The following is an 11,862-nucleotide window of genomic DNA, read 5'->3' as shown; positions in this document are numbered from 1 at the left end:
CTTTCTCCAGAGATGCTGCCTGACTTGATGAATATTTCCAGCATTTTCTCTTTTTATTTCAGATTTCCAGCATCCGCAGTATTTTCATCGAATCTTAGATTGGCTACAACACAGGAGGAGGCCATTCAGCCAATCGAGCCCGTGCTGGCTCTTTGAAAGAGCTATCCAATTAATCCCACTCCCCTGCTCTTTCCACATAGCCCTGTAACTTTTTCCCTTCAAGTATTTATCCAATTCCCTTTTGAAAGTTACCATTGAATCTGCTTCCACCGCCCTTTCAGGCAGTGTATTCCAGATCATCACAACTCGCTGCGTAAAAAAAAATGTTTCCTCATGTCGCCTCTGGCTCTTTTGCCGATCAACTTAAATCTGTGTCCTCTGGTTACAGACCCTTCTGCCACTGGAAACAGTTTCTCCTTATTTACTCTATCAAAACAGTTCATGATTTTGAACACCTCTATCAAATCTCGCCTTAACCTTCTCTGCTCGAAGGAGAACAATCCCAGCTGTCCCAGTCTCTCCAAATAATTGAAGTCCCTCATCCCTGGTACCATTCCAGTAAATCTCTTCTGCACCCTCTCTCAGACCGTGACATCCTTCCCAAAGTGTGGTGCCCAGAATTGGACACAATACTCCAGCTGAGGCCTAACCAGTGTTTTATAAAGGTTTAGCATAACTTTCTTGCTTTTGTACTCTATGCCTCTATTTATATAGCTCAGGATCCCATATGCTTAATTAACAGCGTTCTCAACTTGTCCTGCTACCTTCAAAGATTTGTGTATGTGCACCCCCAAGTCTCTCTGTTCCTGTACCCCTTTAAAATTGTACCATTTTGTTTATCACCCCTCCTCATTCTTCCTACCAAAGTACATCACTTCATACTTCTCTGCGGTAAATTCCATCTGCCTTGTGTCTGCCCATTTCAACAGTCTGCCTATGTCCTCCTGAAGGCTGTTATTATCCTCCACATTTTTTACTACATTTCCAAGTTTCGTGTCATCTGCAAACTTTGAAATTATACCCTTGATACCGGAGTCCAGGTCATTAATATTTATCAAAAAGAGCAGTGGTCTTAATACTGACCCTTGGAGACCACCACTGTGTACTTCCCTCCAGTCTGAAAAACAACCGTTCACCACTACTCTCTGCTTTCTATCCCATAGCCAATTTTGTATCCACGCTACCACTGTCCCTTTAATTCCATGGGCTTCAATTTTGTTAACAAGCCTATTATGTGGTACTTTATCAAATGCCTTTTGAAAGTTCATATACACAACATCAACCGCACTACCCTCATCAACCCTCTCCGTTACTTCATCAAAGAACTCAATCAAGTTCGTCAAATATGATTTTCCTTTAACAAATCCGTGCTGACTTTCATTTACCAGCCCATACTTTTCCAAGTGCCAATTAATTTTGTCGGGATTATTGTCTCCATAAGTTTCCCCACCACTGATGTTTGGCTGACTGGCCTGTAATTGCCGGGTTTATCTCTCACCCCCACTTTGTGAACAGGAGTGTAACATTTGAAATCCTCCAGTCCTCCGGCACCGTCCCCATATCTAAGGAGGATTGGAAGTTTGTGGCCAGAGCCTCCGTAATTTCTACCCTAACTTCCCTCGGTAACCGAGGATATATCCCATCAGGACGAGGTGACTTTTCGACTTTGAGACCTGCCAATCTTTCAAGTGCCTCCGCTCAGGACTACATGCATGTTAAACAGCGGAAGCAACATGCTATAGACAGAGCTAAGCGATTCCACAACCAACGGATCAGATCAAAGCTCTGCAGTCCTGCCACATCCAGTCGTGAATGGTGGTGGACAATTAAACAACTAACGGGAGGAGGAGGCTCTGTAAACATCCCCATTCTCAATGATGGCGGAGTCCAGCACGTGAGTGCAAAAGACAAGGCTGAAGCGTTTGCAGCCATCCTCAGCCAGAAATGTCGAGTGGATGATCTATCTCGGCCTCCTCCCAATATCCCCATCATGACATAAGCCAGTCTTCAGCCAATTCGATTCACTCCACGTGATATCAAGAAAGGGCTGAGTGCACTGAATCCAGCAAAGGCTATGGGCCCAACAACATCCCGGCTGTAGTGCTGAAGACTTGTGCTCCAGAACTAGCTGCGCCTCTAGCCAAGCTGTTCCAGTACAGCTACAACACTGGCATCTACCCGACAATGTAGAAAATTGCCCAGGTATGTCCTGTCCACAAAAAGCAGGATAAATCCAATCCGGCCAATTACCGCCCCATCAGTCTACTCTCAATCATCAGCAAAGTGATGGAAGGTGTCGTCAACAGTGCTATCAAGCTACACTTACTCACCAATAACCTGCTCACCGATGCTCAGTTAGGGTTCTGCCAGGACCACTCGGCTCCAGAGCTCAATACGGCCTTGGTCCAAACATGGACAAAAGAGCTGAATTCCAGAGGTGAGGTGAGAGGAACTGCCCGTGACATCAAGGCAGCATTTGACCGAGTGTGGCACCAAGGAGCCCTAGTAAAATTGAAGTCAATGGGAATCAGGGGGAAAACTCTCCAGTGGCTGGAGTCATACCCAGCACAAAGGAAGATGGTAGTGCTTGTTGGAGGCCAATCATCTCAGCCCCAGGAAATTGCTGCCGGAGTTCCTCAGGGCAGTGTCCTCGGCCCAACCATCTTCAGCTGCTTCATCAATGACCTTCCCTCCATCGTAAGGACAGAAATGGGGATGTTCGCTGATGATTGCACAGTGTTCAGTTCCATTCGCAACCCCTCAAATAATGAAGCAGTCCGAGCCTGCTCGCAGCAAGACCTGGACAACATCCAGGCTTGGGCTGATAAGTGGCAAGTAACATTCGCGCCAGACAAGTGCCAGGCAATGACCATCTCCAACAAGAGAGAGTCTAACCACCTCCCCTTGACATTCAACGGCATTACCATCGCCAAATCCCCCACCATCAACATCCTGGGGGTCACCATTGACCAGAAACTGAACTGGACCAGCCATATAAATACTGTGGCTACAAGAGCAGGTCAGAGGCTGGGTATTCTGCAGCGAGTGACTCACCTCCTGACTCCCCAAAGCCTCTCCACCATCTACAAGGCACAAGTCAGGAGTGTGATAGAATACTCTCCACTTGCCTGGATGAGTGCAGCTCCAATAACACTCAAGAAGCTCGATACCATCCAGGACAAAGCAGCCCGCTTGATTGGCACCCCATCCACCACCCTAAACATTCACTCCCTTCACCACCGGCGCACTGTGGCTGCAGTGTGTACCATCCACAAGATGCACTGCAGCAACTCGCCAAGGCTTCTTCGGTAGCACCTCCCAAACCCGCGACCTCTACCACCTAGAAGGACAAAAGCAGCAGGCACATGGGAACAACACCACCTGCACGTTCCCCTCCAAGTCACACACCATCCCGACTTGGAAATATATCGCCGTTCCTTCATCGTCGCTGGGTCAAAATCCTGGAACTCCCTTCCTAACAGCACTGTGGGAGAACCTTCACCACACGGACTGCAGCGATTCAAAAAGGCGGCTCACCACCACCTTCTCAAGGGCAATTAGGGATGGGCAATAAATGCCGGCCTCGCCAGCGACACCCACATCCCATGAACGAATTTTAAAAAAACACCCTCACTGGTATTCAACACTGAACTCTCAGTAGCTGGGGGGTGACCACCTCTTGAAACGTGCTATCCACAAAACTCTCAGCTTCCCGCATTCACTGTAGTGACGCCAGCCGCCCCTCAAACTCAGAAGCCCTGAGCTTGAACTCCAGCAGATGGCGGCACTTCCTGTACATGTGGTTTTCCAGGACACAAAGTGCGTTCTGGAGTTCCCACATGGCACAGGATGTGCATGGGACGGGCCCCAGCTGTCCTGCCACGTAAACTGTTTCTTTAGCTTTAAGGCACTTTACTGTTTATCTGACAGTAAAACACTAACCAACCACTAAAAAACACTAACCAATGAACTAAATACTTACTGACCTGCCCTCAGCGCGCCTCCTTGCCTTGATTTGATTCCTCCTGCGTCTCCCTTTATGCTCCGCTCAGTCCAAGTCTACAGTTCTTGGGTTTAAATCACTTAGCACCTCCTTCCCCCTCTGCACCTAATTCCCACATGCACCAAATTCCCAGTTGAATGTGTTCACTCCGTTCGAGGCTCACTCTCTGTCTTTCCCAAACTCTGTGCTCAATCTCCACACTCACATCATCAGTAAATCTCCACACTCACATCAGTGAAAATCCACATTCATCAGTAAAAATACAGAGCAAGGAGTCTCGCACACACCATCCTACAATTTCCTTTCATTATCTGCAGCGAGACCGAGATCAGAGTTTAAACACACTAATACTCACCAACCTGCCTGCAATAGCACATCCCAGGATTTTTATTGAATTCTCTTATTCTCCATTTGTACCACACAGAACAGTGCAGATCCCTTCTCCTCAGGGCACTGCATCACCTGTTATTTAAATCCTCCTGTCCTATAAGATTCTACGATTCCATCAGTCAAAATCCACACACACAACTCCGGTCAAGATCCACAGAGCAAGGAGTCTCGCACACACTCAATCACTGTTAGAGCAAGGAGTCCCGCACGCACCATCCTACAATACACTTTCATTACCTGTACAGTGAGACAGGGACCAAGAGTTTAAACATGCTTACACTCACCAGTCCGTCTTCAATAACACATCCCAGGAGAAAGAGTGAGAGAGAGAGGGGTCAGTGCACCTACCTGCCCTGATATAACAGAAGCTTGTCAGTCAAAAGTCCTCTCCTCCCAGTCCAAAGCCCCTATCCTACCAGCTAACTGCTTTCTCTGTCTCATTAATTTTATTTTTAATCCCACAAGCTTTCGGGGGCTTGTGGGATTAAAAATAAAATTGTTGGACTATAACTTGGTGTTGTAAAATTGTTTACAATTGTCAACCCCAGTCCATCACCGGCATCTCCACATCATTCTCTGTCTCAAACAGCCCCCTGCTGTGGAAAGGTCCAAGTTGAGTCTGTCTGTGAGGGGGGAGGGCATTTTGTCTTGGTGCAGTGACCCAGATTGTTCCTTCCCGGGGCTGTGTGAGGTGAGACCTCCTGCTGGGAGCCAGGTCCAAGGTCTGCTACCTGGAGAGGTCAGAGCTCTTTTCACCATTGTGTGCAGACAGGCAGTGAGCAAATGAACTGAACGGAGCCCTCAATCACCTGCAAAGCTCCTTTGCTCACACCTTCCTTTCATTAAACTCACCTCAATTGTCTGATTTCAAAAGTTTCCTTTCTTTTATTTTAACCTGCTACTTCTTTGTCTGTTATCCATCTGCTTTTTGATTGCTTTTTCCCTGTTCCCTATCGGTCATAGAATCAAACAGCACAGAAGGAGGCCATTGGGCTGACGCTTTGAAAGATCTATCCAATTAGTCCCACTCCCTGCTAATTCCCCGTAGCCCTGCAAATTTTTCCTTTTGAAGTCTACATCCACTTTCTGCTTTTCCCTCTGCTCTTTTTCTCCGTCTCCCCCCGTTCCCTTTATAATCATGACGTTTGCTTCCATTTCCCCCTGTGACACTGTGCAGTCCGTGTGTACAGGTCTCTGTGTCTGTGCTTCAAGCAATGTTTGTCTCTCTCACTGTCTCTGTCTGTGGTAGTCACTGTACCTCAGCCTGTTTTTACTACGTTAATTACTTTGCGTCAGTATTTACAGTGGAGGAAGAGGATAGCATGCTGGACATCCCAAGGAAACTAATTTTGAATCAGGGATGGGGACTCATTATAATTAACGTGAGCACATTAACAGTAATGAAGAAAATAATGGCACTAAAGAGTGACAAATGCCCAGGATTTCCATCCCAGGGTTTTGCAGGAAGTAGGTGAGGACACTGCAGATGCCCGAACTATAATCGTCCATAGTTCTCTCAATTCAGGAACCATTCCTTTAGAATGGAAATTTGCACATCACTCCGCGATTCAAGAATGGTGAGAGGGGGAAACCAGGAAATTATAGACCAGTTAACCTAACATCTGTTGTCGGGAAATTACTAGAGTCTATAATCAAGGATAGAGTGACTGAACATCTTGAAAATTTTCAGCTGATCAGAGAGAGCCAGCATGGATTTGTAAAGGGTAGGTCATGGCTAATGAACCTGGTTGAATTTTTTGAAGAGGTGATTAAAGTAGCGGACAGGGGAATGTCTATGGATGTTGTTTATATGGACTTCGAGAAGGCATTCAATAAAGTCCCTCATAAGAGATTGTTAGATAAAGTTGAAGCTCATGGAACTGAGGGCAAATTATTGACCTGGTTAGGAAATTGGCTGAGCAGCAGGAGGCAGACAGTAGGGGTAATGGGCAGGAACTCCAATTGGCAGGATGTGACTAGTGGTGTCCCACAGGGATCTGCGTTGGAGCCTCAACTATTCACTGTATTTATTAACGACTTAGATGACGGCATAGAGTGTCACATATCCAAGTTTGCCGATGACACAAAAGATAGGCAGCATTGTAAGCAGTGTAGATGGAAGCATAAAATGACATATTAATAGATAAAGTGAATGAAATCCATTTGCCACAGTTTTGACCAATGTAAGCAAGTGTGAGGTCATCCACTGTGGACCTAAAAAGGATAGATCAGAATACATTGAATTTCTTCCTGCACTGCATCCAGATTCTTGGGGCTAATTCCTCCCACTGCCTCTGGAGGGCCTCTTGCCCTGATATGGGATGCCCCACCTTCTGTCCATCTCTTGCACCAAGGTCTCTAGTGCATCATCAGAGAACCTTGGTGTTCGCTCTTTCCCAGCTGCAGCCATTCTTCCAAATATCAGAGCCCAGGAATCACTTCTCTCACCACTTTCTGCAGCCACAGTGCACCTCCCTTTTAAGAGGTGCAGGCTGCCTTTAAGTAGTGCCAGTCACTCCCGATATTGGGGCCCCCTGCTCATGCGTGCAGCCAATGAAAAGTGCAGGTAGCGCTGATTGCACACAGCAATCACAAATCATCAGGTGGCACGAATGTTACGTGCTGCCTGCATCGCAAACAACAGGCGAAGGTTAATCATCTACCGCGATCCCAGCACCTGTTTTCAGGAGTTAACAAATTTAACCCAAGAGTTTAAAGATAGAGAGACACTTGCACTGTCCTACAATATACTTTCATTACTTGTACAGGCATCACTTGTCATTTAAATCTTTCTGTGCTGTAAGATTCTATGATTCCATCAGCAAAAATCCACATTCAAAACATCAGTAAAAATCCACAGAGCAAGAGGTCTCCCACACACCATCCTCCAATACACTTTCATTACCTGTGCAGCAAGACAGAGATCAAGAGTAATACTCACCAACCTGCCTGCAGTAGCACATACCAGGAGTAAGAGAGAGAGGGGCCTGTGCATCTGCCTCCCCTGATGTAGCAGAAGCTTGTCAGTCAAAAGTCCTCTCCTCCCAGTCCAAAGCCCCCAACCTACCAGGTAACTGCTTTCTCTGTCTCAAACCCAGCCCCCTTCTGTGGAAGGGTCCAAGGTGAGTCTGTCTGTGAGGGGGGAGGGCCTTCTGTCTTGGTACAGTGACCCAGGTGGTTCCTTCCTGGGCCTGTCTGAGGTCAGACCTCCTGCTGGGAGCCAGGAATAAGGCCTACTACCTGTGGAAGCCAGGGCCCTGTTAACCATTGTGCACAGAGTAAGTGAGCTGAAACTGAGGGGAGCCCTCACTCACCTCCAAAGCTCCATTGCTCACTGGAGCATTAATGAAAGGAAGGATCTTCCTTTCATTACAATCACCTCAATTGTCTCATTTCAATGTTCCTTGCTTTATTTTAACCTGCTGCTTCTTTGTCTGTTACCCGTCTGCTTTTTGGTTGCTCTTTCCCTGTTCCCCATCTGTTATAGAATCAGAATCAAACAGCACAGAAGGAGCCCATTGGGCCCATCGTGCCTGTGCCGGCTCTTTGAAAGAGCTGTCCAATTAGTCCCACTCCCCAGCTAATCCCCCGCAGCCAAATTTTTCCTTTTGAAGAAAACATCCACTTTCTGCTTTTCCCTCTGCTCTTGTCTCTCCATCTCCCCCCGTTCCCTTTGTGTCCGCAGGGTCACGATGTACAAATCTCCAGAGAAAGGGGGGAAAGGCGTGCCCAAAGTGGCCCTCATCCTGATGGCCACCTTTGTGTGCGGCTGCATCAAGCTGTGCATAGACCCTCGGTACGCAAACACAAAGTGTCACTACGTGCTGAGGTTCTACCTGTCCCCGGTGTTGAGAAGGATGGGCCTGGCCACGCTGCCACGGAATGCTCCGTCCAGTTGGACCGTTCCGCCCCACCTGTCCTTCGTGGAAAGGTTTGTGCAGGAAAACACCTTTGACCACAAGGCGATCAGCAAGTGGTCCGCACGTAACGTCCTCGAGACCCTGCGGGAAAAGGAGATGGTGGATCCTGTCGGTTGGTTCCCCGAGCAGACTGTCAATGTCATTTGGCAGAACGCCTCATCGCCAGAGCTTTCAAACAAGCACCAAGACCGAGCTTGGCTGGTGGTGAGAAGGGCCCTTCCCGTCAGATCCTTCATGCACTCCCGGGCTCTCAGCGCCACCGCGCGCTGCCCCAGAGGAGGCTGCGGTGGAGACGAGACCGTCACCCATCTCCTTATGGAGTGTGCCTTTGCAAAGAAGGTCTGGAGAGATGCAGTGGTATCTGTCCAGGTTCATCCCGAGCAGTTCCGTAACACAGGTTTCTGTGCTCTACGGGCTGTTCCCGGGGACGCACACTGAGACGGACATCAGCTGCTGCTGGAAGACCATCAACTCGGTGAAAGACGCCCTTTGGTCTGCCCGAAACTTGCTGGTCTTCCAGCACAAGGAGCTGTCCTCGACCGAGTGTTGCAGACTGGCACATTCCAAGGTCCAGGACTACGTGCTGAGGGATGCACTGAGGATGGGTGCGGCCGCCGCAAAGGCCCTGTGGGGAAAGGCAACCGTTTAGAGCCTTCCCGACATTGTAAACCGAGGGGCTGCAATCAGGGAAAAACCCCCTCGGGCAGAATGTAAAATTCAAATTGCTGAGATGTACCTGTAATGAATCTGAAATGAATCTGAAATCAATAATCTGTGTTGAGTATGATGCAATGAGACACCCTGGAGTGTCATGAACTGTAATTATGTCCAATGTGTTCATTGAACTGTACTTGACGTAACCTGCAAATTGTATAATCTGTATTGTGTACGTTTGGAATGTGATATGACAACTGTTTTGTATGTACTGCTGCAAATTTTATGAATAAAGTATATTTTTTGAAAAAAAATCTGTTCTTATCAGTTTAATATCTGATACGTCCCCTATCTGGGGACCATATATTAAATTGATTTTTGGAACAGGGAGATGGAACAGGGGCTTGCTCCGTCCACTCCACGCATCGACCCAGTATTGCAGTGTCTCTGGGAACGGTGCACCTCCCTCTGGGGAGATATTCAAAAGGAAACAACAGCTCTTTCCCAGTGTCTCTCTACGTGAGTATGGATTATTACTCAGAATAAAGCTGATATATTGCACTTACTTTCTCAGCTCATTGCTATTCTTTTCTTCTCCTGGGCTGAGTGCCCCTCGCTCCCTCGCAGCGATATAATTCAAACTGCAAAATACCTTGACGTCGTTGACTTTAAACGAGCAGGGTCTGCGTGTCTTTGTGCGTACAAATGAAAACTGCGAGATTAAAGTGTGCGTGCTCCTGAACTCTCTGTCTGTCTGTCAAGGAGAGGAAAAGGCGGTGGTGGTGAGGGTGGAGCATCGCGCTCAGGAAAGGAGACTTTCTTTGATGGTGCCAATTAATCCACACCAGAAAGTCGCTCCCCCCGACCGGGATTCGAACCCAGGTCTCAACGAGTTTGAAAGGTTGCGTCCTGTCAGAATTCTGGGAATTCCTCCTTTTCCGAGTATGTAAAACTGTGGCCATTGACCAAAATCCTAAGATGGAAGGATAGATGAGACGTCACCAGTCTCTGTTTCAATGCAAAACCTACAGCAGGTGGTCAATGATCAGCACTAATTCGAGAGGCAGTCGGTCATTGAGAGAGGCAACTGCTCCAGACATGGCGGAGCCATGCCTCGGTTCTGATGCAAAACCAATCGACAGCGAGGACGTGGGGTGAAAAGGGAGCCTTGTGTGGCAAGTGCTCGACGATCGGAATGAATTCGAAGAACAATGGCCCATCGAGAGAAGCAATTGCAACATGATGAGAGACCATCAAAAGCCATTAAAGACTCTTAACGACTTTGTAAGAACTGCTAAACAGACATGGAAGGGCCTCATTTAACAACGAAAACTATTGTAAGAGAGGGGTATATAAGTGGAAGCTCGAAACCCCTCTCTCTCTCGTTTGCTCTCTTGCTTTTGGTCTCTTGTTTTTTGCTCTTGTTTGCTGTCTCTGGTTCTTGCTCTCTTGCTTCTTAGCTCTTATCCCTTTTCCAGCTCTATCTCTCTTTCTCTCTCTCTTTGTTCCTGCTCGCTCTTTTTTTTTCACCCGAGCTCTCCAGGGAGACGAGCAGCTTCCAGTGAAACCAATGTGAGAGAACCGGTCAGCCAGACCGAAGAGTGCAAAGGAATGGTGAGCCCCGACCACACGTGTGTGTGTGTGTGTGTGATAGGTGTCTCCAGGGTCCCCACCAGCCTCTTAGTTTAGCGGGATAAGGTACTGTAGTGGGTGTGTGTAACTCAATGTACTGTGCAGGACCGTTTTTATCGTTATTTTCTTCGTGTTGATGGAATAATAAAAGCAACATTCCAATTAAATTCAAACACCGAGTTTGTGTGTTCTCTGTGCTATTCGGCTACGTGATCCATCACCGGGTGCGTTAGCAAAAGTCCTGTCTTCCTGAACCCCCGGTCCGTGAGGTATAAGTGTTCCTTGGCTAGACCGGGGACCAGATATCTGCACCGATCAATAGGGTGAGAACAACCCCAAAGCACCCGACAGTCCTAACCACTAGACCTGCCTCAACCTCCCTGAGGAACCTGGACATGAGGCTGAGAACATGCACGCCGGCCCCACTGGCAGCACCGACCAGCAGGGAGCTGTCCGTCCGGTCCTTCCCTTTCACAGGCTTTTGGCCCTCGATTAAACGGCAAAGGTGTTCAGAAGGAAGGACGGGAGGGTGGGAAATCAGTGGAATGTCACACCTCCGACCCAGAAAACAGGTCTCCTGGTCAAAGCAGTCCTGCCCCGCCCTGCCATTAATGTGACAATGGACAGGGCCCAGCAGCTTGAGACACATCTTTCTTTCAATCTGCAAGTTCCTTTTAAAAAGCTTTCCTTCCACAGCAGCCTCTGGGTGAGAGAGAGAGAGAGAGAGAGAGAGAGACTCACTGACTGACACAACGTGCACACACACACACACACACACACACACACAACACCGCCTCCCATCCGATTGGTGGACGACTGGATCGAAAATCAAACTTTTAGTTTCAATGCAGGGGAGAGCCCGAACGCAGTCCCCCACTACCACAAATTTTGCAGTTAAGTATCCCGCATTTGGGGACATCGCAGGCGTCAGCGCACCCCGCGTGCAATGGGCTAGCCTCATCCTGGGAGATCCACCTTCAGGATCACAGATTCTCCCCTGCCAGGTAAGTATGCCTTATGTCTCCACACAGTGCCACTTGACAGCATTCACTACCTCTTCACTCACAATGTGCTAATGCTCAGAGATTAATTTTGCTCCTGTATTGTAACATGTATCCGATAACATACTCAGAGAAAATACTGCAGCGATGCAGTGGTCTTTCCCCATGGCCCTGTCAATTTTTTTCCAAGTCAAGTATTTATCCAATTCCCTTTTGAAAGTTACAATTGAATCTGCTTCATCCACCCTTTCAGGCAGTGTAT

The 11,862-nt window shown here is 47.9% G+C and overlaps 1 non-coding gene and 1 pseudogene across 1 annotated transcript; one reads left to right on the top strand and one right to left on the bottom strand.

The window, feature by feature from the left end:
- Positions 1–9,263: 9,263 nt before the first annotated feature.
- Positions 9,264–9,434, top strand: LOC137325806 (U2 spliceosomal RNA; annotated as a pseudogene).
- A 2,013-nt stretch (positions 9,435–11,447) lies between these two features.
- On the bottom strand, positions 11,448–11,611 carry LOC137326076 (U1 spliceosomal RNA). Its single transcript, XR_010964093.1, has one exon. It is a non-coding gene; the product is annotated as a U1 spliceosomal RNA (small nuclear RNA).
- Positions 11,612–11,862: the final 251 nt, after the last annotated feature.

Source organism: Heptranchias perlo, chromosome 9 (genome assembly GCF_035084215.1).
Source record: "Heptranchias perlo isolate sHepPer1 chromosome 9, sHepPer1.hap1, whole genome shotgun sequence".
Taxonomy (NCBI): domain Eukaryota; kingdom Metazoa; phylum Chordata; class Chondrichthyes; order Hexanchiformes; family Hexanchidae; genus Heptranchias; species Heptranchias perlo.
Note: the sequence above shows the minus strand (reverse complement) of the source record. Positions and strands in the feature narration are given on the sequence as shown.